Raw genomic sequence first — 26,589 nt, forward strand, 5'->3', positions numbered from 1 at the left:
CTAGAATAGATCCACCAGCTCATGCTCAATACATACATCTACTGTCTCAATGTCCTTTTAAAGGATATTATTTCCTATACTCTTCATTGGTAACTAATATACAATTATTTATCTGATCAATGCACATTTAAATGAACATTGTAGACAGAAATTAAGACAGTACAAAGGCGCCCTATATCATAGGAATTAGCCACTGTCATTTACATTAGGGAAATAATCAAAAGCATTTCTGGGAGTATCCAAACTTTGTAATGTAAAGAATGGGGAAGGAGGTTCAGTTATATTGTGAAGACTGCTGGCTAAGGAAGCCATAAATAGATAAATCCTGAAGAAAATATCCTATGGAATTGGTGATTGGCCAGAGGTTTAGTTTGTGTGTTTGTTTTTTGAAGCTGGTCAGAAATCTAATAAAGAATATAGAAGAATCATTCAGCTGGCAGTTAGTGAGCCTAGACTATGTCCTGACTCTTTGGAGCTTAGTTGCTGCAAGGTTGGTGTTTTGATATATATATATAACCAATATTAGTCATGAGTCAGAGTTCACTTTTTATGTACAATATGGCCTTTGCCATTTTGGGAATTTTATGGCTCAAAGTTGCTGACATTAATGCTTTTTTTTTTATCATGAACAGACAACCATTTTTACTTGGCTATTCAAAAGGTTGATGAAATAAATCTATACTGAATGGTGACTTTTGTAATGACCTAAGTATACCTACCAAAATTTCAACAAGTAAGATTTAATAGTTTGTGGAAAACAATGACCAAGCTCAGAGATTCTGTGCCTACATTTAGTAATATTAACCGTTAAATTACTGATAAAACTTTATTTTTTGAATACTAAAAATTCAAGCCACTTATTTCCTCGATGTTTTTTGCCCATATATATATATATATATATATATATATATATATATAGATAGATAGATAGATAGATGATAGATAGATAGATAGATAGATAGATAGATAGATAGATAGATGATAGATAGATAGATGATAGATAGATAGATGAAATGATTTAGCTCTGAACAGACACATTCTTGCTGGCTTGAGAATACTGAGAAGAGCCTTGGTCTACATAAAATTGGGAATCTTAAATGTGATTCTGAGGCTGTCACAGTGTATTTCTCTTTCATACACCCTGTTCACTTTGACTGTTGAGTAATGAACCCTAACTGGATGAATACTTCTCATTAAAGTAATATACAATGCTTATATTTTCCTAATTATTAAATTATGTCTACTTGCTCACTGATATATATTTCCTTTCCTTCGACAGAGAAGTGCTTAAAGAATGACACATATATTTGTAAATTATATTTATTAAATAATTTTTTTAGAAAAAGAGAAGCTTATAACAGTATATATTTATCAATTATTTTTTTAAAATATTCAAAAATTCCACCCTGCATCAGATGATATATTGCTTTAATTTAATAATGAAATTAAGGTTAAAGTCTTTCAAAAATAACTTTAACATCATGTCTACATAGAAAAGAAAAATTTAAAAGTATTAATAAAATAATTCAATTTTAAAAGTGAAGGAAATTATTTTGCATTCCAGTCGTGAGTTAAATATTTAAGAGATCAAGTATGAAATGCAACATAACCAAAGTAAAAAATATAGTTAACAATAAAAGCATCATAAAAAATAAAACCATTGTGGTATTTGGAGAAAACAAGAGCAACAGGCTTAATAAATTTTTGTCTTGTTTTACAATTGCAAAAAATAAACATGTCCAAGAATATATTCTGTTCATTTATGAAGAAATATCACCTAAAGAAACAGGTTATATCAGAAAGATAATCTGTGACTATCTACAATAATTTAGTTTGAGGAGTTTAACAACTTAGTATTTTAAAGTTACTGTGCCATACCCTAATATAAAGACTATCCATACTTGTATTCAAATGGATCTTTCCTTGCCTTCATGTTCATTTTAAAAAAACTTTACTACCATATATACTGTAATCTGCATGCTTGATATTTTTATTTTGTTTTCACTTTATAACTTTATTTTTAATGGTAAGCAAAATTGAAAGTAACCACAGAAACATTTAACTATTTTAAACTGAAACCTAATCATTTTTAACCTGTTTAAATTTTCCACTATAATACATGAATTTTTAAATCCTCTTTGATATACATTTACACAGTCTGAGGAAAAGGTACTTATTGCAACATAAACAATAAAATGTTGTAGTATATCTTAAATGAGTATTACCATGATACCAAATTGACTTTATTAAGACTCACATTTTGAGTCAAAGGCAGGAACCTGCTGGACTTGGCCTGCACCCAGAAACTGAATGGACCCTGTCACACAACTCCCTGCACCCAAATCCCGAGAGATGGAGCTCAGAGCTCTGCATACACTCCTGAGAACGCAGAGGAGAATACTCTCTGCCCACATTCCTGACACAATAGAAAATAGCCTAGTGCCATCTGTGCCTACTGGGCACAGTGACCTAAGAGCAGTCAGGGACAGGACGCTTGGGTTTCGGCCTGTGCCTAGAGCTGAAAGCCAGTTGCTAGGAGTACCTACACACCTGAGAGCAGAGATCTCTGTTCCCAAAACCAGCTAAAATAAAACAAGTCTACAGTAGTGCTGAAAACAGGTCTATAGGAGGGTCAAGCCACTGTCACAGACAGCAAGACAAGCTAACACCAGAGACAACCCTATGGTGAGAGGCAAGTGCAGGAACCTAAGCAACCAAGACTACTTGGCATCAACAGAGCCCAGTTCTCTGACCAAAGCAAATAATGGATATCCAAACACAGCTGAAAAGCAAGACTTGGATTTAAAATCCCATTTTATGATGATGATGATGGAGGACTTTGAGAAGGACTTAAATAGCTCCCTTAAAGAAATACAGGACAACACCAGTAAACAAATAGAAGCCCTAACAGAAGAAACAAAAAAGTCCTTAAATAATTAGATGAAAACACAACCAAACAGGTGAAGGAATTAAACAAAACCATCCAGGATTTAAAATGGAAATGGAAACAATAACAAAAGCACAAAGGGAGACAACCCTGGAGATAGAAAACCTAGGGAAGACATCAGGAGTCATAGGTGCAAGCATCACCAACAAATAACAAGAGATAGAAGAGAGAATCTCAGGAGCAGAAGATACCATAGAAAACATGGACACAACCATCAAAGATAATGAAAAACACAAAAAGCTCCTAGCCCAAAACATCCAGGAAATCCAGGACACAATAAGAAAATCAAACCTATGGCTAATAGTTATAAAAGAGAGTGAAGACTCCCAACTTAAAGGGCCAGTAAATATCTTCAAAAAAATTATAGAAGAAAACTTCCCTAACCTAAAGAAAGAGATGCCCATAAACAAACAGGAAGCATAAAAAACTCTAAATAGATTGTACCAGAAAAGGAATTCCTCCTGTCACATAATAGTTAAAACACCAAAAGCACAAAGCAAAGAAAAAATATTAAAAGTAGAAAGGAAAAAAAGCTCAAATAAGATAGAAAGGCAGACCTATCAGAATTACACCAGACTTTTCACCAGAGTGTGAAAGCCAGAAGATTCTGGGCAGAAGTCATACAGATCCTAGAAGAACAAAAATTCCAGCCCAGGCTACTACATCTATTCCATGACAAAACCAAATTTACACAATATCTTTCTAAAAATCCAGCCCTGAAAAGGATAATAGATGGAAAACTCCAACACTATGAGGGGAACTACACCCTTGGAAAGCCAAGAAAGTCAGCTGCTTGCAAAGACACCAAAAGAAGAGAGACACACAAATACAATTCCAAATCTAACAACAAAAATAACAGGAAGAAACAATCACTATTCCTTAATAGCTCTTAATATCAATGGGTTAATCCCAAATAAGAAGACAAGACTAACAGACTATGTTTAAAGAGGGCCCAGCATATTGCTGCACAAAGGAAACACACCTCAAAGATAAATAGAGAAACAACCTCAGAGTAAAAGAGTGAAAAACAATTTTCCAAGCAAATGGTCCAAAGAAACAAGACTATTGGAGTAGCCATTCCAATATCGAATATAATTGACTTTCAACCAAAAGTCACCAAAAAGCATAAGGAAGGAAACTTCATGTTCATCAAAGGAAAAGTCTAAACTTTCTACTTTCAATCCTAAATACCTATTCTCCAATGCAAGGCCACCTACATTCATAAAACATACCTTACTAAAGCTCAAATCACACATTACACTTCATACAATAATAGTAGAATATTTCAACAACACACTTGCTTCAATAAACAAATCATGGAGACAGAAATTAAACAGAGACATAGGAAAACTAACAGAATTTATGAACCAAATGATCTTAACAGATATTTATAGAACATTTAATCCTAAAACAAAAAGATATAACTTCTTCTCAGCACCTCATGGAACCTTCTCCAAAATTGACCAGAGAATTGGTCACAAAGCAGGCCTCAACAGATACAGGAAGATAGAAATAATCCCATGCATCCTATCATATCACCACGGACTTAGGCTGGTCTTCGATAAAAACAAAATGAACGGAAATCCTGCATATATGGAAGTTGAACAATGCCCTACTCAATGATGATTTGATTAAGAAAGAAATAAAGAAAGAATTTAAAGGCTTCTAAAAATTTAATGAAAATGAAGGGACAACATACCCACACTTATGGGAGATGATGAAAGCAGAGCTAAGAGGAAAACCCATAGCTCTAAGTCCCTGCAAAAAGAAAATGGAGAGAGCATATTTAGGCAGTTTGACAGCACACCTAAAAGCTCTAGCACAAAAAAAAGCAAATACACTGAAGTGGCTGTATCAAGGCTGAAATCAACGAAGCAGAAACAAAAAGGAGTATACAAAGAATCAACGAAAACAGCAGCTGGGTATTTAAGAAAATCAACAAGGTAGATAAAGTCTTATCCAGACTAACCAGAGGACATGGAGAGTGTGTGCAAATTAACAAAATGAGAAGTGAAACTGGAGACATAACAACAGAATCTGAGGAAATTCAAATAAGCATCAGATCCTACTACAAAATCTATACTCAACAAAACTTGAAAATCGAGAGGAAATGGACAATTTCCTAGGTACCAAAGTTAAATCAGGATGAGATAAATCATCTAAACAACCCCATAAGTCATAATGAAATAGAAGAAGTTATTAAAAATCTTCCAACAACAACAACAACAACAACAACAACAAAAGCCCAGCAACAGATGGGTTTAGTGCAGAGTTCTATGAGAACTTTATAGAAGCCCTACTACTAAAACTGTCCAAACTATTCCACAAAATAGAAACAGGGAGATCACTACCAAATTCCTTCTATGAAGCCACAATTACACTTATACCTAAACCATAAAAAGTCCCAAATAAGATAGAGAACTTCAAAGAATTTTCCTTTATGAATATCAATGCAAAAATACTGAATAAGTTTCTTGAAAACCAAATCCAAGAACACATCAAAATGATCATCCATCACGATCAAATAGGCTTCATCCCAGGGATGCAGGAATGGTTCAATATACATAAATCCATCAACATAATCAACTATGTAAGCAATCTCAAAGAAAAGAAACACATGATCATTTCATTAGATGCTGAGAAGCCATTTGACAATTTTTTTTACCATACAGTTATTTTTTTTATTAACTTGAGTATTTCTTATTTACATTTCAAGTGTTATTCCCTTTCCCGGTTTCCGGGCAATCATCCCCCTAATCCCTCCTCCTCCCCTTCTTTATGTGTGTTCCCCTCCCATTCTCCCCCCATTGCCTCCCTCCCCGCAACAATCAAGTTCACTGGGGGCTCAGTCTTAGCAGGACCCAGGGCTTCCCCTTCCACTGGTGATCTTATTAGAATATTCATTGCTACCTATGAGGTCAGAGTCCAGAGTCCAGGGTCAATTCATGTATAGTCTTTAGGTAGTGGCTTAGTCCCTGGAAGCTCTGGTTGCTTGGCATTGTTGTTCATAAGGGGTCTCGAGCTCCTTCAAGCTCTTCCAGTTCTTTCTCTGATTCCTTCAACGGGGGTCCTGTTCTCAGTTCAGTGGTTTGCTGCTGGCATTCGCCTCTGTATTTGCTGTATTCTGGCTGTGTCTCTCAGGGGAGATCTACATCTGGCTCCTGTGGGCCTGCACTTCTTTGCTTCATCCATTTTATCTAATTGGGTTGCTGTATATGTGTGGGTCACATGTGGGGCAGGCTCTGAATGAGTGTTCCTTCTGTGTCTGTTTTAATCTTTGCTTCTCTATTCCCTGCCAAGGGTATTCTTGTTCCCCTTTTAAAGAAGGAGAGAAGCATTTACATTTTGATCATCCGTCTTGAGCTTCATGTGTTCTAGGCATCTAGGGTAATTCAAGCATTTGGGCTAATAGCCACTTATCAATGAGTGCATACCATGTGTGTTTTTCTGTGATTGGGTTACCTCACTCAAGATGATATTTTCCAGTTCCAACCATTTGCCTACGAATTTCATAAAGTCATTGTTTTTGATATCTGAGTAATATTCCATTGTGTAGATGTACCACATTTTCTGTATCCAAATTTTAACACCCCTCCATGATAAAAGTTCTGGTAAGATCAGGAATTCAAGGCAAATACATAAACATGGTAAAAGCAATATACACCAAACTAGTTGCTAACATTAAATTAAATGGAGAGAAACTTGAAGCAATCCCTCTAAAATCAACCAGTAGACAAGGCTGCCCACTCTTTCGCTATTTATTCAGTATAGTTCTTGAAGTCCTAGCCAGAGTAATCAGACAACAAAAGGAGATCAAAGGGATACAGATTAGAAAGGAAGAGGTCAAAATCTCACTATTTGCAGATGATATGATAGGATACTTAAGTGACCCCACAAATACCACCAGGGAACTATTAAGCCTGATAATCAACTTTGGCAAAGTGGCTAGGTATAAAATTAAACCAAACAAATTAGTAGCCTTTTTCAAAGGATAAACAGGCTGAGAAAGAAATTAGAGTAATAACATCTTTTACAACAGTCCCAAATAAATGCCTTGGTGTGACTCTAACTAAACAAGTGAAAGATCTGTATGACAGAAACTTCAAGTTTCTAAGAAAGAAATCCAAGATGTCAGAACATGGAAAGGCCTCCCAAACACATGGATTGACAGGATTAATAGAGTAAAAATGACCATTTACCAGAAGCAATCTACAGATTCAATGCAATCCCCATCAAAATTCCAACTCAATTCTTCATAGAGATAGAAACAGCAATTTGCAAATTCATTGGGAATAACAAAAAACCCCTAGGATAGCGAAAACTATACTCATCAATAAAAGAACTTCTAGGGGAATCACTATCCCTGACCTCAAGCAGTATTGCAGAGCAATAATGACAAAACTGTATGGTATTGGTATAGAGACAGGCAGATAGATCACTGGAATGGAAATGAAGACTCAAAAATGAACCCACACACCTGTGTTCACTTGATCTTTGACAAAGGAGTCAAAACCATCCAATGGAAAACAAAAAATCATTTTCAAAAAATGGAGGTTGTTTAACTGGAGGTCAGCATGTAGAAAAATTCAAATCAATCCATACTTATCAACCTGTACAAAGCTTAAGTCAAGTGGGTCAAGGACTTCCACATCAAACCAGATACACTAAAACTAATAGAAGAAAAAGTGGGGAAGCATCTTGAACACATGGGCACTGGAGAAAATTTCCTGAACAAAACACCAATGACTTATTATGCTCTAAGATTAAGAATCGACAAATGGGATCTCATAAAACTGCAAAGCTTCTGTAAGGCAAAGGACACTGTTGTGAGGGCAAAATGGCAACCAACAGATTGGGAAAGGATCTTTACCAATCCTGCAACTAATAGAGGGCTTATATTCAAAATATATAAAGAACTCAAGAAGTTAGACTGCAGGATGAAGGATGATCAAAACGCAGATGCATCACTTCTTAAAAGGGGGAAAATATTCATAGGATGCGATATGTCCACAAAGTTTGGAGCAGAGACTGAAGGAATGGCCTTTCAGAGCCTGCTCCACATATACCCCATATATATACAGCCAGCAAGACTAGATAAGAAGTGTATGCTCACAGAAACCTTATATAGATGTCTCCTGAGTGACACAGCCAGAGCATGTCAAATACAGAATCGAATTCATTAAACTGTGAACAAGGTCCCTATTTGAGGGATTAGAGAAAGGATTGAAGGAGGTAAAGGGGCTTGCAACACCATAAGAGCAACAATACCAACCAAACAGAGCTACCAGTGAATAAATCACTACCCAAAGACTGTGTGTGGACTGACCCATGTCTCTAGTTGCATACATAGCAAAGGATGGCCTTGTTGGGTGCCATGGAAGGAGAAGCTCTTGGTCCTGCTAATTTTCGATCCCCAGTGTAAGGGAATGCCACGGGGAGTGCGGGGTGGTAGGTGGATGGGGAGGGGAACACCTTATAGAAGAAGAAAGGGAGATGGGTTAGGGGGCTTATGTCTGGAAACCTGGAAAGAGGGAATAACACTGGAAATGTAAATTAAAAAAATATCCGATTTTTAAAAAAAAAATACAGAATTGAAAAGAAAAAAAGAAAATTAGAATTTCTTTCAAAATCATTGTTATACTAGAGTTTCTCAACCTTAAATGTGCATCAGAATCATTTGCTGTACATTTTCATATTTTAGAAGGTTTGTGATATATATATATATATATATATATATATATATATATAGAGAGAGAGAGAGAGAGACTGTTTTTTTGCATTCACTCTTTATAATGTATCTATGGACATATACCCATATTTCTAGTTGTAGACTGTGTTGATTGCATGCATGCATGTATGTGTATCGGTGTTCCCAATCCTGCATGCATGTGTGGAGGGCAAACATTGATTTCAGGTTGCTTCCTCTATCTTCCTCATCTTGCTTTCTTTTGAGACAATCTTTCACTGAACCTAGAACCTGGTATTTTGGCTAGACTCTCTGGCCCTCAAGAAATTAAGATCCTCCTGTCTTTATCTTCCTTCACTGGGGTTAAAGATGCTTGCCTAACTTTTTTTCATAAGAGTTGTTGTACATGTCACATTTATTGCCTCAGATGAAATGATGTTATGAGAGCTATATCCAAGGTGTGTAAATACATGATTTTGGGTTGATCCCAGAGTATTTTCATCTAACTAACCCTGGGCTAAGTCCTGGAAGTTTCTGGCTTCTATATAATGTAATCTTCTGCAAGCCTGGAATTTGAAGGCTTCAGCTTAGAACCTCCATCTGATAACCTAGATCTATAATGTTTCAGCCTCCAAGATTCATTGCTCAGTATGCTCACCCATTCTTTCCCTTTCTGAATTCTGGCTCTGGCTGGCTGGTTCAACTCAGCTGTTGTGACTTAAACTCTCCTCCAAGCTTCTCTCAGCTTCTGACTGAATTGCTCTGATTGGCCTAAAACTGAGTCTACCATTTTACTATAATCTTCTATTTCTTTCTCATTCCCTGCCTCATTCTATCTTCACTTGCAACTTGTCCTGTACACTGTCCTGGTAGACCTCCTCTCTCTCTCTCTCTCTCTCTCTCTCTCTCTCTCTCTCTCTCTCTCTCTCTCTCTCTCTCTCTCTCTCTCTCTCCCTCCTTCCCCCTCTCAACACTGTTCATTTCTCTGCTGTTTCTGTGAGAGTTTGATGAATCCTATCTCTGATTCATTCTGTCAAATCTTTCTCTGATTCATCTCTTTGAATGCCCCTCATTAGCCATAACTTTCAAGTATAACTGCTTTCTTTTACAAATGCGCTTATTGTCATTGCTAGGGATTATGGGTGTATACCAAGGTTGTTTCTTTTTCTTCTTTATTTTTAATAGTTAAGAGATTTTATTCTAATAGCTATAATTACAGTGCTTACTGAAATGAAAACTGAAAACAAATATATAAAGCAGTTGATTACTAATTATGTATTGAAAGCAGTAGGAGGTTCCATGACACAAGCCAGTTCTGTCATTTCCCCAAGAAAAATTTAAGAGCTCCAGCTTCTTCAGTGTTTCAAAATACAAAATACAAAAGTAGAGATTGTCTTTTGATGGCAAATCAGACCCTTGAAGGCTGATGGAGGAAGCTACTTCACACATGAAGATAGGGGTGCTCCAGGATGTGGGTCTGCGATGGACTGACACTCCCACCTTTCATGCACTCCTGTTGGTGAGACCCAGGCCTCCTGCCAGTGCATCCAAGTGGGCCCAAGAGTAAGTTGGGTATGCAGGCTGCCATTGTGCCAGGTCACACACCAAATACAAGCCAGGCCCTGCACCCAACTGTGGCTCCCAGCACCAACCCCAGGTGACCCTATGAGGACAAATACAAGCACAATGCTATGGAATGCAGATGGCCCAAAAACAGGCTAGTCATGGAGGCTCTACTGTGACCGTGCAGCAGATGGTAGTTTGTTCGTCACCTTCTCTCCTGTTCCCACAGGGAAACAGGTAATCTGATAACTAGCATTCAGGACATTAACTGCAAAACCTACACTAGGCATAGTCTCTATTCTGTGTGTTCAAGTGTTCTTGTCCTGTATTTTTAACTATTTCTTTAAAAATGCAGAGTTTAGGTTAAAAGCCAACCACCAAATGGATATCAACATCAGTCTACAGGCCAATAGTACCCAGAGGCTAGGCGCTAGATCACATAGATGCAGAAGAATGTCATCCCTTATGAAAAATTAACAAGCTTGCAAACATACAGGAACCTTCTGTAAGATCCCTTAATGCAGACAAAGTAGTCACATTAGGGAAAACAGAGGTAATGAGGATGAGGGCCAAGAGCTGAGGCATACAAGGCAGAAAAGTTATTGTCTAATGGAAACGTACTCATTTTACCAGATGATTATACATTATTGTAGCTATACTTTGCAGCAGTGAACTGGATACTTAAGAATGTATAGTGTTAAATTTTATGGTATTTATTTTTATGGAAAATTTTCAAAATTTAAACAAGCAATAAACTGGAACACTGTACAAAGTGCCATTCAACATGGAATACAGTTCAAGCTGAGATGCTGCAGACTACAGATAGGTCAGTGTTTCATAGCCTCTGAGGTCCTTTAGTAATTAAAAGAGAATTAAGCTCCAAGAGCTGTTTTTTATTCTAAACACCCTCTTTATTGGCTTTCTAAGAAAACAAATAAATAGCTGCTAAATGTCTGAGTCATCAGAAGAGTTGTACCATATTTACAATTTAAAGAATGGCTCATAGGGTTTTCACATAAAGTATTTATAGGCAAAGGGCTAGCAGTGCAAATAATTGTGATTTCGAATAATAATTGCTGGTGTTCTTGGTTGCTTCGAAGCACACCATCATATGGAAGGAACTTGAGGATTAATAGATAAATCATTGACTATTCAAATTTCTACCCTGACAATACCTCCCAATTATGAAAAAAAACTCTGAAGGCAATACCTAGAAAACCATTGTAGAAAACTGATTTCAGTTGGAAAATATTATAAAAAGAAACTTACAATGCTTGCAGATTGATTTACTTCACCCAAAATAATAACTTCCAAGGAAAGTTGCTTGTTTTTTTTCTTCATAAAGCAGAAGACTCTGTTTTACTTTTTATGTTTTTTATGTTATATGTTTTCACTACATAGGAAGATGCTAAGAAAAACACCATTTTCTTAAAATTAACACTGATTTACTTTAAAAAAGACATTATTTGTGCAGATAGTGAGACAAAAGAACCAACTTTGAAAGAAATTTAGCTATGAAAAATTAAAATAAAACTAAAAGGCAAAACCAAAAAGCCACTAGGTAATATTATAATGACATTTAATACTGATATATTTTATCACATTCTAGATTCTACCTGACTCAAGTTTCTGCCAGTGCTGTCAGAAAACCAAACAGGTCCAAAGCCTGCTCAGCCAGTAAATAGCCTGTGGTGATTTAAATAAGTATGACCTCCATAGACAAATGTGTTTAAATGCTTGGCCCATAGGGAATGGCACTATTAGGAGGTTTGGCCCTGTGAAATTAGGTATGACTTTGTTGGAGTAGATGTGGCCTTTAGGAGGAAGTGTGTCACTGTGAAAGCAGCCTTTGAGGTCTCCTATGTTCATGTGTTGCCCACTGTGGAACCTAATCTTTCCTCCTGTGGATCAAGATCTAGAACTTGCAGCTCAATCTCCAATACCCTGTCTGGTTTCACGCTGACATGCGTCCTGCTATGATGATAATGGACGAAGCTTCTGAAACTGTAAGTCAGCACAAATGTTGTCCTTTACAAGGGTAGCCTTGGTCATGGTGTCTCTTCTCAGAAATAAATTCCAAACTAAGGCAGGTGCTTGCTAGCTATTCTATTTCCTTTTCCAAAGACGATCCATCCTTCCTGATTGTCCAATCTTTACCTAATTTCTGGTTAACATCAACATATAAGCAAATGTATACCATATTGTGTTTCTGGGTTTTAGTTTTCTGATTCCAGATGAATTGTTTTCTAGCTCCAACACTTTAGTTACATATTTCATGATTTCATTTTTCTTAATTGCTGAGTCATTCAATTCTGTGATGAAACACATATTGTACATCAATTATCCCCTTGGTGTACATCTAGGCTATTTCTAATTACTGGTACTTATGAATATAGTAACAGCAATAAATATGTTTGAGCAAGTGCCTCTATGTAGGACACAGTGTCCCTAAAGTATATGCCCAAGACTATGTCCACTAAATATAATATGAGCAAATGCCTCCATAAAATTCCAGCTTCGAGGCATTTTTTTAATAGGGGATAGACAGGGAAGGTCCTAGCCCTTTCTGGGTGGTAGAATCCTTGGGTTGTTAGTGCCTAGCTCTACTATAAGAAAGTTGGCTGAGATAATCTTGATGATCAAGTCAATAAGCAGCACTCATCAGACACCTCCACATCAGCACACGCCCATAGATTCCTAAGTTGTTTGAATTCCTGTCCCAACTTATTTTAAAGACAAACAGTAATACTGATGACTAAACAAATAACATATTTGTCTCAAATTTGCTTTTCATCTTTATGTTTCATCATATAGTAATGATAACCCAAACTAAGACAAATGGTATAGCTGAATCATGAGGTACATCTAATCCCAGATTCCTTAAGAGCTGTCACACTGATTTCTATAAGGGTTCTCTATGTTTGTACTCCCATCACCATGAACTGATATGTGTTCCTTTTACTCTACATCTTTATCAGCTTGAGCTGTCATTTCTTTTATTGACCTTAGCCATGTTGACTAATACAAAGTGAAATTAAAAGAAATTTGATTTGCATTTCACTGATGAATAAGTATATTGATCAAGTATGTGTTCTTAGATAATAATATGTTTACAGCTGTATCATTTTTTAATAGAAATTGGCTGTTTGATTAATGTCAAGTTTTTGACTCTTTATATATTTTAAATATTAGCCCTCTATCAGATATGTAAATGGTAAAAGTCCTTTCATATTGTGTAGTCTGTCACTTTGTATGAACCAGGATAATGTCTATTGCCCTGAAGATGCTTTTTCAGTTTCATGAAATTGCAAATATTAATTGTAGATCTTCGTCTGGGTCTTTTATTCAGAATGTCTTTTTCTGTGCCAATGAGTTCAAGGATATTCATACTTTCTTTTCTGTCAGATTCAGGGGTGTTTGGTTGTATTTTGTACCTTTTCTATAAATGCAGCCTGTCATTTTGACCAGCACAATTTTTTTTGAAGATACTGTCTCTTATCCAGTGTGTATTTAAGCTTTCATTATCAAAATATCAGATGTTCATGGGTATGTGGATTTTCTTTTTTGTGTCTTCAAATTGATTCCATTGCCCAATATTTGTGTTTTTGTTCCAATACCAAAGGGTTTTCATTGCCAGAGCTCAAATGGAAAAAAACAAACAAAAAAACCACAAAAACAAGCAAACAAACAAAGAAAAGAACCCCCTAGGATTGGAAACAGTGACATATCCAGCAGTAACTTTATACTCAGAATTGTTTTATGTATCTTAGGTATTTTGTGTTTCATTATTAAGCTGAAATTCGATTGTTCTTTCAAAATCTGAGAAGGATTATTTTGGAGATTACTTTGAACTTTTAAACTGCTTTTAGAAAAATGCCCATATTAATCCCACCATCTATGAACATGTAATCTTTATCTACTGATATCTTCGTCAAAGTTTTTTCTTCAATGCTTGAAATTTAGGCTTCTTTTGAGACAAGATTCCTCTTTGTACCTCTGACTGTCCTTGAACCATTGTGGCCTCTGAATCAGAATTGAAAAAGAATATTAAATAAATATGAAGAGTGAAAAATCTTGACTTTTGACTGATTTTAGTTTAAAATCTTTTCCTTTCTCAAAACATGCTGATGTTGGCTGTGTGGTTCCTTTAGAGACATGTTTCTTATATCCCTAGTCTCTCCAAACTTTTATCATGGGAGGATTTTAATGGATGTTTTTTAAAAGATCTTTTCTGTACCTAATCTGGCTTTTGTCTTTTATTTGTTTGTATAGTGGATTATATTGATTGAATTATGTGCATTAAACAAATAACACATCAGTGAACTCATAAAGACATTCAGACTGCTAAGATTGGGGGAATTGACAGTTGTTTCTGCTGTAATAGTTAAATTGTGTGCCTTGTTTGTTTGTTTGTTTGTTTGTTTGTTTAACCACGAAGGGGAAAGATTTAGGGGAATTTTAGTCGAGCAACATGGATGAACTGGCAAGGGATTACATCCAAAACTATGATACTACTAGAATGCAGACACAGCACACATCTTTAATACCTCTGACTAAAATACACATCATTAATCCTGTTGGCTGAAATACATATATATCTTTAGTACCCACCTTTTTTTTTTACACCACTGATTCTGATGATTCTGTAACTCCATACCCAAGATGGGTAAAACAAGGCTCCATACAATCTTCACGTTCTGACAACTCACTGAAAGCTACATCCTCTTGATTCAGAAACTCCTAGCACTTGGCATCCTTCCTGAGATTGGGTCTCTGTAGCCCAGTTGTATATACTGTCGCCAATCCCTTTTTTTATGAGCTGACATCCCCTGAAGAGCAGATCCTATAGGTCATGTGGGTGAACCTATCCTTTAAGGTACACCTACAGACCTGTGGCTCCTGCTGTCATGTTATGTGAGATGTGAGTAGGGAGACTCAGAGAGATGAGCAGTGATCTTGTCTGCCAGGTCTGGTGTGCCTTATCAACTGTGCCTTTGCACGGTGTTCACCATGCCGGCTGGGAATTGCTGGTTTGACATATTCAATGACTATGCAGCCATGCTGTCTCAGCTGCTCATTATGCTGGTGGAGATCATAGTTACGTGCTATGTGTATGGGCTGAAGAGGTAAGGGGACTCCAGATATGGGGTGGCTAGCTGCAGGATCACACTCATAAAAAAACTATCCTTCCTCAACAGGTATATCCCTTCTAGATGCCTCTTTGTCCTCAGATCTCATTTATATCTTGCTTCCTAAGTTTGCCTGACTCCAACAGACTCTATGTGTTTCCTGTTTTCAACTTTTTATCATGGCATGCTTTCTGGTCAGGGACTCAGCCTCCATGCTTAGGTACTCTGTTCATCTGCCAGAATTAGGGTTTCCAAGAGCTCTATCTAACAGTGGGTTGTTTTCAGTCCTCCAAGTGATGAAATATTCATCTGGGGTCAAAACTCTTACATAAAGCTTTCAAAAAGGTGGTCAGTGAGATTAGGGTTGCAGGACCTACTTCATTAGGTATCTGGATAAAGTCTGGGAGAAAGTGTGACAATTGGTATTTCTAGCACTTTCCTTTCCTTGGTCTTCTGGGGACCATGTGCTGAGAACCCACAAGTCTAGGACCTTGTTCTAATTTTTTTATTTTGGATTTTTTATTTACATTTCAAATATTATTTCCTTTCCTGGTTTCCCAGACATAAGCTCCCTATCCCTTCCTCCTCCCCTTCTTCTATAAGGGTTCCCCGCTGCATCCACCCTCCCCACCCATGCCAAATCCAACATTCCCTTACACTGGGGGTCCAGACTTGGCAGGACCAATGGTTTCATCTTCCATTGGTGCCCAACAAGGTCACCCTCTGCTACATATGCACCTGGAGCCATGGGTCAGTCTTTGGATAAGGGTTAAGTCCATGGGAGCTCTGGATGGGTGGCATTGTTCTTCTTGGGTTTGAAAGCCCCTTCAGTTCTTTCAGTCCTTTCTCTAATTCCACCAATGGGGGTGTCTTTCAAAGTTCAATGGTTTGCTGCTAGCATTCACCTCTGTATTTGACATGCTCTGACTGTGTCTCTCAGGAGACATCTATATCCAGTTCCTCTTAGCACTGGTTTCATTGTGTCTCATAAGTGTGGGTATGTTGTGCACTCTTTTCATTAAATTCTAAGAAGTCTTTAATTTCTTTCTTTATTTCTTCCTTGACCAAGTTATCATTGAATAGAGCTTTGTTCTACTTCCATGTATATATGAGCTTTCAGTTGTTTTTGTTGTTATTGAAGACCAGTCTCAGTTTGTGGTGATCTAATAGGACGCATGGTATTATTTTAATCGTCTTACCTGTTGAAGCCTGTTTTGTGACCAATTATATGGTCAGTTTTGGAGAAGGTACGATGAGGTGCTAAAGTTGTGTATCTGGCTTAGTGGTTCTCTGGTGGAACTTTTGGGGTCACTTAAGTATATTATCATATCATCTGCATATAGTGATATTTTGACTTCTTCCTATGCAATTTGTATCCCTTTGACCTTTTGTTGTCTAATTGCTCCAGCTAGGACTTCGAATACTATATTGAATAAGTAAGAAGAGAGTGGGCAGCCTTGTCTGGTGCCTGATTTCAGTGGAATTGTTTCGAGTTTCTCTCCATTCATTTTAAAGTTTGCTACTGGTTTGCTGTATATTGCTTTTACTATGTTTATGTATGAGCCTTGCATTCCTGATCTTTCAAGGACTCTTATCATGAAGGGGTGTTGAATTTTGTCAAATGCTTTCTCCGCATCTAATGAAATGATCATGTGGGTTTTTTTTTCCTTTGAGTTTGTTTATATAGAAGACTATGTTGATGGATTTCCATATATTAAACCATCCCTGAATCCCTGGGATGAAGTCCATTTTATCATGATGGGTGATCGTTTTGATGTTTTCTTGGAATCTGTTTGCAAGCACATTACTGAATATTTTTGCATTGATATTCATAAGGGAAATTGTTCTGAAGTTTTCTTTCTTTGTTGGGTCTTTGTGTGGTTTGGGTATAAGCTTAACTCTGGTTTCATAGAGGGAATTGGGTAGTGCTCTGTCTGTTTCTATTTTGTGGAATAGTTTGGACAGTATTGGTAGTAGGTCTTCTATTAAGTTCTGAAAGAATTCTGCACTAAACACATCTGGTTCTAGGCTGTTTTTGGTTGGGAGACTTTTAGTAACTGCTTATTTCAATCTTCTTGTACCTGTTGAGGCCTGTTGTTTGAATGATTATATGTTCAATTTTGGAGAAATTTCAATGAAGTGCTGAGAAAAGGGTATATCCTTTTGTTTTAGTATGGAATTCTCTGTTAAATCTAATTGGTTCATATCTTCTGTTAGTTTCTCTATGTCTATGTTTAATTTCTGTTTCCACGATCTGTCCATTGATATGAGTGGCGTGTTGAAATCGCTTACTATTATTGTGTGAGGTGCAATGTGTGACTTGAGCTTTTGTAAGGTTTCTATTATGAATGTAGGTGCCCTTGTAATTGGAGTATAGATATTTAGGATTGAGAATTCATCTTAGAGGATTATTTGTTCTTTTGATGAATATGAAGTATCCTTCCTTATCTTTTTGATAACTTTTGGTTGAAAGCTGATTTTATTCAATATTAAAATGGCTACTCCAGCTTGTATCTTTGGAACATTTGCTTGGAATATTTTTTCCAGCCTTTTATTCTCAGGTAGTGTCTGTCTTTGTATCTGAGATGTGTTTCCTGTATGCAGCAAAATGTTGGGTCCTCTTTATGTATCTAGTCTGTTAGTCTATGTCTTTTTATTGGGGAATTGAATCCATTGATGTTAAGAGATATTAAGTAATAGTCATTGTTGATTCTTGTTATTTTTGTAGTTAAAGTTGGAATTATGCTTGTGTGTCTCTCTTCTTTTGGTGTCGCTGCAAAGAGCATACTTTCTGGCTTCTAAGGTGTAGTTTCTCTCCTTGTGTTGGAGTTTTCCACTCATTATATTTTGTAGGGCTGGATTTCTAAAAAGATTGTGCAAATTTGGTTTTGAATGGAATATCTTGATTTAACCATCCATGTTAATTGAGAGTTTTGCTGGATATAGTAGCCTGGGCTGGCATTTTTGTTCTCTTAGGGACTGTATGATATCTGCCCAGGATCTTCTGACTTTCATAGTTTCTGGTGAGATGTTTCCTGTAATTCTTCTAGGTGTGCTTTTATATGTTTGTTGACCTTTTTTCCCTTACTGCTTTTAATATTCTTTCTTTGGTTTGGACATTTGGTATGTGATGGGAGGAATTTCTTTTCTGGTCCAATCTATTTAGAGGTCTGTAGGCTTCTTGTATGTTTATGGGCATCTTTTTCTTTAGGTTAGGGACATTTTCTTCTATAATTTTTGAAGATATTTATTGGCCCTTTAAGTTTGTAATCTTTACTCTCTTCAATACTTATTATCCTTACATTTGATCTTCTCATTGTGTCCTGGATTTCCTGGATGTTTTGTGCTAGAAACTTTTTGATTTTTACATTATCTTTGTTGGGTATGTCGATGTTTTCTATAGTATCTTCTGCCCCTAAATTCTCTCTTCTGTCTCTTGTATTCTGGTGGTGATGCTTGCATTTATGACTCCTGATCTCTTCCCTAGGTTTTCTAACTCCAGGGTTGTCTTTCTTTGTGATTTCTTTATTGTTTCTATTTACATTTTAAATCCAGGATGGTTTTGTCCATTTCTTTCACCTGTTTGGTTGTGTTTTCCTGTAATTCTTTAAGGGATTTTTGTGTTTCCTCTTTAAGGACTCCTATGTGTTGACTTGTGTTGTTCTGTATTTCTTTAAATGAGTTAAATATGTCCTTCTTAAAGCCCTCCATCATCATCATAAAGTGTGATTTTTAAATCCAAATCTTGCTTTTCTGGTGTGTTTGGATATCCAATGTTTGCTTTGGTGGGAGAACTGGACTCTGATGATGTCTTTGTTTCTGTTGCTTAGTTTCCTGCACTTGCTTCTCACCATCAGTTTTCTCTAGTGTTGGCTTTTCTTGCTGACTCTGAAAGTGGCATGGCACTCCTTCAGGCCTGTGTGTTAGCATTTCTGTAGTCCTGTTTTCTTTCAGCTGCATCTGGGAACAGAGAGCTCTGCTCTCAGGTGTGTAGGCATTCCTGGTGACTGATTTTGGCTCTCAAAGAAGGCAGAAACAGGAGAGTTCCTGCCTCCTGAGCACAATGGCCCTAGGTGATTTCCTCTTGGGTCAGGATGTGGGCAGAAAGTTTTTGTTGACTCTGTGTTATCAGGAGTCTCTGCACTTCTGAGGGTCCAACTTTTTCAACAGGGTTTAGGTGCAGGGAGCTATGAATGCTTCAGTTCTGTTCTGGGCACAGTCAGAAACCAGCAGGTTTCTGCCACTGACTTCTCCTATATTCCTGGACATTTTCTTTTAGTCAATACCCACCTTTAATCCCAAACAATGTTATCTAATTGAGGGGCAGACATAGTAATAAATCATAGAAAGATTTGACAAAATACATCAGAGGCAGAATATGCACAACTCTCACTAGAATAGGAGAGAGATGTTACTTAAAGTGCAGTGAGGGAGCAAGAGGGAAGTCAATTCAATCCATTGCAGACCATTACAGAGCAGAGCAGTTTAGAACAGTGCGGTTAAGTTTGTAGAGTTCAGTGGCAGTCTTTCTAAGCTGAGCAATTCTGTCAGAAGTCAAGAGAAGCCAGATTGCATCAGTTAACTTGGAGAGGAATTTTAGCCAGAACAGAGGAGTTGAACCAGTCATCAAGAATTCTGAAAGAACTAGAAAAGGTGAGTTTATACAGCAGGTGAATCTTGATGCTGAAACATTCTGGGCCTTCATTAGCAGAAGGAGTCTGGCAGGTAAAGCCTTTAAGAACTGAGCTTGCAGAAGATTAGAATGTATGAAGACTAGAAGCTTCCAGGCCTAAGTCTAGGTATGTCTGATAGAAAAACTCTGGACTCCACCCAACCCATGTAAAGATCTTGTCTCATCTTTTCATCTGAGGAAATAAATGCAATATTTACTTTTATTGGGGACAGAACAGGAGTGGAGTCCTGAGGACTAGTAGAATGAATGGATATAAACAACATCTCAAAGTGGGAGTTGGGGGACCCTCTAGAATGTACCAAAGACCTGGGAGGTGAGAGAATCTCAAGATTCACTTGGAGGGAACTTTGATAAAATGCCCAACATTGTGAAGAGGGAACTTGTACAGCCTATCTCCAGTAGCAAGACAGGGCATCAAGTAGATGGATGGGGTTGCCATCCCAGTCAAAAACTCTAATCCAGTATTGTTCCTGTCTAAAAGAACTGCTGGGATGAAAATAGAAAGGAGAAAATAGAAAGAAGAATGAGGGAAAGGAGGTCTAGTGACCAGCCCAAATTAGGACCTATCTGAAGCTGAGACTCCAAGACTTGACACTATTACTAATGCTATGAAGTACTTACAGACAGGATCCTAGCATAGCTGCCCTCTGAAAGGCCCATTAAGCAGCTGACTGGGTCAGAAGCAGAAAATTAAACCCAACCAATGGTATGAACTTAGGTACCTCTCTGAGTGAATTTGGGAAAGATTAGAAGAAATTGAAGAGGGAGATTCCATAGGAAGACCAGTAGGCTCAACAAACCTGAACCCACCCTATCTCTCAGACACTGAGCCACCAACCAGTCAGCAAACACTAGCTGGTCCAATCCACCCCCCGGCACACACACACACCACACTCATATACAGCAGAGGACTGCCTGGTCTGGCCTCAGTGAGAGTAGAGGCACCTTACCCTTGAGAGACTTGTAGCCCTAGTGTACGGGGAGGCCTGTACAGCTATGTGGGGGTCCAGGGCTGTGGAAACATCCTCCTGGAAATGGGGGAGGAAAAATGTGATAAGGAACTGTCGGAGGGCAGAATGGGAGGAGATAATGACCAGACCGAAAAAAAAAAAAGATAATTTTTAATGAATCAACCATACCCCCTGGAGCTCCCAGGAAGTAAACCACCATCCCAAGAGTAGACAGGGCTCCTGCCACATATGTAGCAGAGAATGTCCTTGTAGGGCATTAATGGGAGGAGAGGCCCTTGGTTCTGTCAAAGCTTGATGCCCCAGTGTAGGGGAATGTCAGGGTGGGGAGCTCAGAAGGAATAGGTGGGTGGATGAGGGTGTACCCTCATAGAATCAGGGAGAGAGGAGATGGGATAGCGGGCTTCTGGAGGGGATACCAGGAAAGACACTAGCACTTAAAATGTAAATAAAAAACATATTGAATACAAGAAAAACAACTGAAAAAGACAATAAAAATATATATTTGAACATGCAAAAAAGTAAAAGGAACAAAGGAAAAGAATTTTTGTGTCTATAATCATAAAGAAAATTGATCTGCAACTCTCTTTTTTGAGGTTTACATGGTTTTGGTATCATGGTAATTTTAGTCTCATAAAGTTGAGTAATGAGCTTTTACTTCCCATTTTATGAAATAATTTTAGAAGTATTTGCTTTAATTCTTGTGAGAATATTTAGTAGAATTTTTTGATAAAGCCATCTGGTCCTGTAATATATTTTGGTCCTGGAGCTGGGTGGGGGAGCTTTTATTTACATATTTTATTTCACAATGATATATATATATATGTATGTATGTATATATATGCATATATATATTTTTTTATCTGATCTTGAATTAACTTTGATACATGTTATATCTCAAAACTATTTTCCAGTTTGGTGGAATAAAGGCTTTTAAAGCATTTATTTATAATTCTCTGGATTTCCTTAGTGTCTGCTTTTATGACATTTCTTTCACTTCTATTCTTGTCAATTTGAAACCCATTCTGCATTTGGTTAACGTGAAAAATCCTATTGATTTTCTCAAAGAAACAACTTTACTTTATTAATTTTATGTATTATTTGTTTGTTTTTCTCTAATAGATTGACTTTATCCCTAAGTTTAATTGTCCCCTGCTGTTTATAGAAATATGTCTTAATTTTGGTTCTGGAGTTTTCAGGTGTGCCCTAAAGTTACTAATATGTAATAGTTCACTTTTAAAATGTAGGCACTTAGTTTCATGAAACTACTTCTTAGAGCTCTATTTATTACAACCCATTGTGCTTTTATTCTCATTAGATATATAAATAATCACTTTCTTAGTTTCTGTCTATACTGATTTTTCATTCAGTATTGAATTGTTTATGAATTTGAAGACTTTCTGTTGTTTCTGTTGGTTGGATAAACTGCCGGATATTGTTTTAATTTTATTGTACCTGTTGAGCCTTGTTTTGTGTCTAAGCATGTGGTCAATTTTGGAGAAGTTACATGAGCTGCTGAGAGGAAGATATTGTCAAATTGTTTTATAATTATTTCAAGTTTGCTATGTTTATGACATCATTTAGCTCCAGCATTTCTTTGTTTGGATTTTGTCCAGATGACCTGTGTATTGCTGAAAGTTAAGATTTATGTCAATAGCTTTCCGTATGCGAGGATCAAAATATAATTTTAGTTGAAGTAATGCTTCTCAGATATTTGTATTTCATATTTTAAGAATCTGTTTATTTCCATCACTGATATTTTAATTGGGTTGTTTGGTTTTATGATGCTTAATATTTTTAATTCTTTGTATAAATTCATGTTCTGCAAGATGTGTAGCTCAAAAATGTTTATTACCATACTGTAGGATGCTTCCTTATTCAAGAGATGATATACTTTGCTGTATATTAGTTTTTTAAGGTCACGTAGTTCTATTCTTTAATATCAGCCTTTGTGCTAAAGACCTTTAAGTACTACATAATTAAGTAATTTTGCATAGTAATAAATTTTATCATGCAAAAAATCTTTGTCTTAGAACATACACACTATTCTCTCTCTCTATCATTTTGTATGTCTGTGTGTATGTATGTATGTAGGTATGTATATATGCATATATATATGAATTGTGTATGTTTAAAGTAGAGATATAAATGTAAAGGAATTTTAATAGAGCAACAGGGCTTCTCTGGCAAGGTATTTTGCCCAATGTTATGATCTAGCATCATGCAAACATCTTAGATTACAGTTTAATACAGCTGAAATACAGACATACCCTTAGTATATACCTAAAATTCATAACAATAAAGGTAAGGTTAATTTGCAGCAATGTTGAAAATAATATCCAATTGAAAAGAGAAAAGTGATGAATCAGATAAAGATTTGACAAAATTAGAGATAGGATACATTATGAGAGCGGCAGAGGAAGAGAGACTAGTTAAGAATTGATAGAAAAAAAGATGGTGTGAGATGTGTGTGTGTGTGTGTGTGTGTGTGTGTGTGTGTGTGTGAGTGTGACAGTTTTACAGAGAGAATTCTTCAGCAAAAAGTATCAGAGATAATGAGCTAGACATGGGTGAAGACAGAACTAGCCAGAGAATGAGAACAAGCAAGATTAGAAAGTTGCCAAAGTTAGTATAAGGCCAGGCAAAACAATTCAGTCAGAAGCCAAGATAAGGCATTAGGCAGGTTGGAATGTTAGATTATATGGAGGCTAGAAGTATCCAGGCTGAGGCCTAGCTGAGAAGAGGAGAAATAGTCTTCCTCAGGGGAAAAAATACACCAATTGGTTATCTGAAACTGAAAAAGACACCAATTGGTTACATTATATTAGAATGTAAAATAAAAGCAGCAATAAGTTGAAAAATAAAACATGTGTCACAGAAAATAAAAATGTATAAATTAAGAAATGCTATAGAATATATCTTATGAAATATGAATATATTCCATGAGATACAGTATTTAAAATATTAACTTCATAAAATCTATTACTTTTTGTTCTTATAGATTTTCTTAATCTGTTCAGCAGTGGTGACATTGACGCTTAATAAATTGTTTTCTTCTTATATGCCTTGGTTATTCCTTTAATATGTATATAACTTGCTGTGCTATATGTCCAGAATATTTATTGTCCAGTCTGTTGTCATTTTGATAGATCTGATATTGTGATAGAGTATAATGTTCTAGCAGGAGTAACTTGAGTTGATTTAAAGAATTGCATAATGTCCTTGCTTGTTTAGCATTGCAGAGAGACCTTCTGACGAACTGCCCTAAAGTATACTTCAAAGTCCATGGGAGAAACAGCAAAATAAGAGAAATGACATTGTCAACACAGTTTAGAGAATATATTGCCTTCTGAGCATATGCATAGGTATTCTGTAACTCTAAATGCAAAATTGTGATGTGCACAGCTAACTTTGACCAGAAGAATGATTGTAATGCCTCTCTAATTAGAATTTCTTACATGGTAGAGATGAATCATAAGTTTAATCCCTGATATATAGATTTTAATATCGTGACCTTTTGTAAAGGTGCTTGCCTGATTAGAAAACATTTGAAACACCCTTGCCATTGGAAGATAGCTGTAGATGGTTAAAGCAGTGAAATGAGCCCCCAACTCAACATAGGTTCTCCAAAGGTCAAGATGAAGCAGACCATCTATTTAACTGCTGAATATATGAGGCATTCATCCCAGAAGAATGTAGCCTCATGTAAAAGATCATAAAACAGCAAAGGCACGGCATTAAGCAATTTTATATCCTATAGTTTCAAAACAAAACAACATATATTTATATTGACATGTCACATATTAGAAATTGTTATTCACATTTTCTGTAACTGCTATTTTTCATCACATAGTAAAAATATTTATTCCAAAATAGTTGACAGAACTTCTATCAAATTAATTCAATTATGTTGCCAGAGAATTAGAAAATCCTAGACAGCAAAAATGAAGCTTCTAGTGACTTTTGCTCAGTGAAGCTGGTATGTTGTTTGAAATAACGAACTGTTTTTACTCTGATGGATTTTTAAACGTTCTGGTATAATGTGTCTTTAAGATATGATCTATAAAGGTCACTTTCAGAATGGTTCTATTAGTGCAAACAAGCAACAATGAAAACCAAAGCAAAAACTCAAAATGTACCAAGTACCTTGAAAAGAAATAGTAAGCCTAACCTCAAGAACCAGAAGTGATTTTCACCCTAGACTTCTAGGATTTTAAATTCCAGTTTCCCAAATAAATACTGAGACTCCTATGATAGCCATAAATATACAGAGAATGCAATAAATTTCTGAAGTAGTTTTGTTTCCTTTAACTCTTTGACAGGAAACATGAGGTGAGATGAGAAAAAGCTTTTTCTTCCCTGATGACTGTCATCCATTTTTGTACTAAAAGGAACCCTTATTAATCACTATCTTCATAGGAAATACACAGAAAAACAGTGTTTCAAGACACCTCCATCACTAACTTTTACTTAAAACAAAAATCCTAAGAAGAAATTGAATAGAATTCAAACAGTTAATCACATGAATAAATGTTCTGTAACTGGTTCCTGCTTCTTACATAGACATAATGACTTTATATTTATTCCCTGTCTTTGACTTTCATTGTGGTGCTCAGTGGGTAAAACCATCTGGTAACAAAACTGATGACTTGAGATCAATTCCTGGGATTCATATGTGGAAGTAGAAAACTGAATATCATGAGTTTTGCTTTATTTTCTAATTACATAGCACTGTGTCCATATGCATGCATGTGCCCACATGCAGAAAACCCCAAATAAATAAATAAATAAATAAATATGTAATAAGAAATAAGAAGAGAAAAGCCAATATATTGACTAATGCAACTAAATAAAACTCTGCTAAAATAAACTGTTGCTCTCAAGTCAAAATAAAAAAAATAGAAAAATGCAAATAAAGAATAAAAAGCAAAGTAATAAATGAATTTAAATGGTCTTAAAGGCAATTTTGTAACTAAGGCCACCATTGAACAATGCTGTGAACTGTAGTAAGTCCAAAATATCATTTTCCCTCTGGGTAAAATTCAAAAATGTAGACAGCTAAAGTAAAGAATTCAGTACAAGCTGACATGAATAATCAAAAAAATTGGAAAGGAAGAAGTCAAAATATCACTATTTGAAGATGATATGATACTATATTTAAGTGATCCCAAAAGTTCCACCGGAGAACTACCTTCAGCAAAGTGGCTGGGTATAAAATTAACTCAAATAAATCAGTAGCCTTCCTCTACACAAAGAGAAACAAGCTGAGAAAGAAATTTAGGAAAATGATACCCTTCATTATAGTCCCAAATAATATAAAATACCTCGGTGTGACTTTAACCAAGCAAGTGAAAGATCAGCATGATAAGAACTTCAAGCCTCTGTAAAAAGAAATTGAAGAAGATCTCAGAAGATGGAAAGATCTTCCATGCTCATGGATTGGCAGGATTAATATTGTATAAATGGCCATTTGACCAAAAACGATCTACAGATTCAATACAATCTCCATTAAAATTTGAATCCAGTTCTTCATAGAGTTAGACAGAACAATTTGTAAATTCATCGGGAATAACCAATAACCCAGGACAGCTAAACCTTTCCTC

The sequence above is a fragment of the Rattus norvegicus genome, chromosome 5 (assembly GCF_021556685.1).
Source record: "Rattus norvegicus strain SHRSP/BbbUtx chromosome 5, alternate assembly SHRSP_T2T, whole genome shotgun sequence".
Taxonomy (NCBI): Eukaryota; Metazoa; Chordata; class Mammalia; order Rodentia; family Muridae; genus Rattus; species Rattus norvegicus.